At 33.5% G+C, this 4,084-nt stretch overlaps 2 pseudogenes; both read right to left on the reverse strand.

Moving 5' to 3' along the window:
- Positions 1-909: 909 nt before the first annotated feature.
- On the reverse strand, positions 910-1,028 carry LOC137939644 (5S ribosomal RNA; annotated as a pseudogene).
- Positions 1,029-1,418: 390 nt separating this feature from the next.
- Positions 1,419-1,537, reverse strand: LOC137939645 (5S ribosomal RNA; annotated as a pseudogene).
- Positions 1,538-4,084: the final 2,547 nt, after the last annotated feature.

The following is a 4,084-nucleotide window of genomic DNA, read 5'->3' on the forward strand; positions in this document are numbered from 1 at the left end:
TGCCGAGAGGACGTTCGCAACGAGAGGGAGATGGGAGAAGGGAGATGGAGGATGAGAGCGAGGAAAACAATTTCGGAGGAAGAAGAGACTAAAGAAGAATTAGACCGAGAGAGGGAAGAGTGCAGAAGAGAGACTGAAATGAAAAAATTTGACGAGGGTTCAAGGCATCCCACTCTCTTCATCCGGATGATTCTCAATATTCTACAAAATCTGAATTCCCAAAATTAAACCGTAGAGATGATTTTTGGGTTCCTCTGATTCATCAACATGAATCATGTGCTAGTGTTCCACTAACAATGTCAGGAGATGAACTGAGTAATATGGTTGAACTTCATCTCCTGCGTGAGTTGACTAACCCCTCCTATTAGAACTGATGTCAATTACTTTGTGTGTTGTTTTCCGAAGAGTGAGCTCAAAGGTGATCTGAAATTTGTCAGCATTAGCATCATTTATGCTAAAAATTCAATCTTCTTCATATCTAAAAACTATTTTCTGATCTGATGGGTTAGTTCATTGGAGAAAGAGAATAGAAACTGATTTTTTTTACCATCTCCATTCTACCAATCCCTTGGCTTCCCTCTTCCCCCGTGTTCTATCGGTCTTTTCCACATTCTTTCCATAAAATAAAATAAAAAATTAAAATCTTAAGAAAAAATCAAGATATTAAAAATTAAAAAAATACTATGTCATTGGATTAAAGAAATAAAACGTTCTCTGGCCATGTCAAAACTTAACCGAACTACATTAACAATGGAAAACAAAACAAAATCGTAGTTTTTTCCCTCTTCTCTTCTACCAGAACATTTCAAACCGTTAAAAAAGAAACAAACTATATATACCAATACATTTTGTTGCCCTAACCTCAATATTAGAGAAATTAACTGGTGGCAAAGGAAAAAAGTGTAAAAAGGGGTGCAACAAGAGGACTTCTTAGGAGGCCACCCATCCAAGTACAACAATCGCCAAAACACTTTTAACTTCAGAGTTTTGATGGGATTCAATGCATTAGTGTTGGTATGATCGCAACCATTTGTGTTTCCCTCTCCATCCTACCAATCCCTTCCCCATCTTCCCTCTCCCCCCGTATTTTGTTGGTCTTTTCCATATTCCCTCCATAAAATAAAATTAAAAATTAAAATCTTCAACAAAAATCAGGATATAAAAAATTATAAGTGTTTTGTCGTTGGCTTAAAGAATAAAGCATTCATCAACCGTGTTGAAACTGAACAAAACTACATTAATAACGGAAAATAAAACAAAATTGTCCTTTTTTTTCTTTTTTCCCATCTTCTCTTCTACCAAACGTTTTGAATTGTTAAAAAAGAAAACAAACTATATATACAAATATGTTTTGCCGCCCCTAACAGTAGCATTGCGAGGGAGAAATTAGTTGGTGGCAAAGGAAAAATGGGGAAAAAGGGGTGCTACACGAGGACTTCCTAAGAGGTCAACCATCCTAGTACTAGTCTCATCCAAGCGCGCTTAACTTCTGAGGTCTGATGGGATCTGGTGCATTGGTGCTAGTATGATCACACTTGTTGTTGTTACCCTCTCCATCCTGCCAATCCCTTCCTCGACTTCACAATCCCCCCGTGTTCTGTCGGTCTTTTCCACATTCCCTACATAAAAAAAAATATTATAATCTTATGCAAAAATCGAGATATAAAAAATAAAATAGGAGTGCTATGTTGTTGGATTAAAGAATAAAACATTCACCGTCCGTGTCGAAAGTGTAGCGAACTGCATTAATAAGGGAAAACTAAACAAAATCATTCTTTTTTTTTCCTTTTTCCCCCCTTCTCTTCTACCCGAAAGTTTCAAACCGTAAAATATATATATATATATATATATATATATATATATATATATATACAAATATGTTTTGTCACCCCTAACCGCAGCATTGTGAGGGAGAAAATAGCTGATGGCAGTGGAAAATAGGGCAAAAAGGGGTGCAACACGAGGACTTCTCAGGAAGTCACCCATCCTAATTATATAACTAGAATGTGTTTAATTAATTAGATAAGTAAGTTATTACTACTTTTCTATTAAATAATTGATTATTTATTACATTAAATATGTCACTTGGGCGATTAATTAGCAGAAATCATTGGGTATTTAATTATTTCTTACTTAATCAGTAATTATATGATTAGTAAATACATAATGTCATTAATTAATTAGTATTAGATATGATCAAGATAGTTATGTATTACATTAAATGTGTTATTTAATTAATCACAACCCAACCCTTGCCCCCCACCTAGGCGTGGGTGAGGATGTAGCTGAGGTGCGGGGGTGAGCCACATAGGCAAGGCATGTGTGTAGGTGAGTGGCGCGCGTGCATTCAAACTGTAGAGGTTGGCTATCAATTTCTTTGTCTCATTTAAAATTTAAAATTTTAACTCGGATCGATTCAAATGCTCTTGAATTATATTTTATGAGCTTATTTAGACATTTGTGATAATGCCAAGTTTGAATTTAAATAAAGGGGTAAACCTCGTACTTAGGTGGGAAGATCATACTGATCCATGTAAGATGAAGGGATAAGGATTCTTATCCCTAGTTTGCATATAAGTAGGCTTTGTACCCACGAGTGTAAACCATCTTCATTTTATGCAAAGAAGTTTCCCTTATTTTCAAAGGTCTTTTTTTTGTTCTTTTCAAACTTCTTGTATTTTTTTAATTTCATATTTTTTTATCACTTTAGAGCACTGGCTATACTTCCACTACCTACATAGAACAAGAGTGCACCCAATAGTCAGAGTGAGTTAAGCTTTTTTATTCACCAAAGTAGTATATTTTTGTGAGCTACCATTAAAATAGTTAATACACTTTCTTTTTTTCATGCACAAAAAATTGGGCTTGTCTGCCTTTGAAATTGAAAGGAGTCTTTTTTCAAACATAGACCATTTTGAAAGGAATATGAAGTTTTATCGTTTGGCTGGACGGATGCTTCCTTCTCTCATATTTTCTATGTACAATTGGGGCCTCTTTAAAAGGAAAGGGTCACTTAATGGAGAGAAGTAGAAGGAGAAGTTCAAAAGAAGAGGTGTTGAGAAGTAGTGGTGGTAAATTTGTTTTTTTAGAAATAAAGAACACCTAAGTATGGAGGAGGACAGTAGATGAAAATTTCTTTTCATGCAAAAGTTAGCAGCTCCAATTTGAGGGGAGTGTTGCAGAAGCAAAATGGAAGAGTCTAATATGATTTTCATGGTAAAGGAATCTCATGGTGGAAGAATTAGTAGGACAAAGTCTTATTTGAGTCTCATGGGATAGAATCTTACATAAGAAATCTATTGATTTTATCAGTATTTTGTAATATTGATTTACTTTGTTTCATATTAGGAGTTCTCTTCAAGTTGTAAGTGGAACATGGGTAGGTTTAATTTCATTTTGATTCTGTGAGTTTTCTCTATTATAAATAGAGAAACAATGTACTCATTATACAATCAATTAATTGTTTTCTCTCTTAATATTTTATGAATCAATTCCTATGCCTAATATTATTAATTACTCAAATAAAACAAATAGAAAATAAAACATAGCATAAAAATAAGATATCCAATTATAACTTCATAACATGAACTAAAAGCATGGTTCTCCTCATTTGTGCTAAAGTAACTCATGACATTACCAGAGGATTTCATAAAGAACAAAAAATTGAATAACCTAAAATGTGTCAGTACTTTATCAACTTGAGTCTAATAAGTTAATCTTATAAAAAAGAAATAGAACATGAGATGAAGAGCTGATATGAAAGAGTCATATATGACCAACCAAGAGAAAATGTGATGACTTTGCTAATGAAAGAGTCATATATGTCAGTGCTATTTAATAGATGAAATGACCAACAAAGAGCTTAATTATTACCATTCAGAGGAATAATATTGGAGGAATCAAAATTCGGAACATATAAAGTTTGAAGAATAACAAAATAAACAACAATGCTTACTAAAACATCCAATGGAACAGTAAATTGAATATTTACCCACGTAAATAAATTCAAACAAATAAATCAACATGTGATTAGGCTTAGATTATAACACATAAACAATTTACATCACTTTATATTGGCATCATA

Source organism: Aristolochia californica, unplaced genomic scaffold (genome assembly GCF_029961685.1).
Source record: "Aristolochia californica isolate CCGP_79_NKW_82.1479 unplaced genomic scaffold, dmAriCali1.0.hap1 SCAF_8, whole genome shotgun sequence".
NCBI lineage: Eukaryota > Viridiplantae > Streptophyta > Magnoliopsida > Piperales > Aristolochiaceae > Aristolochia > Aristolochia californica.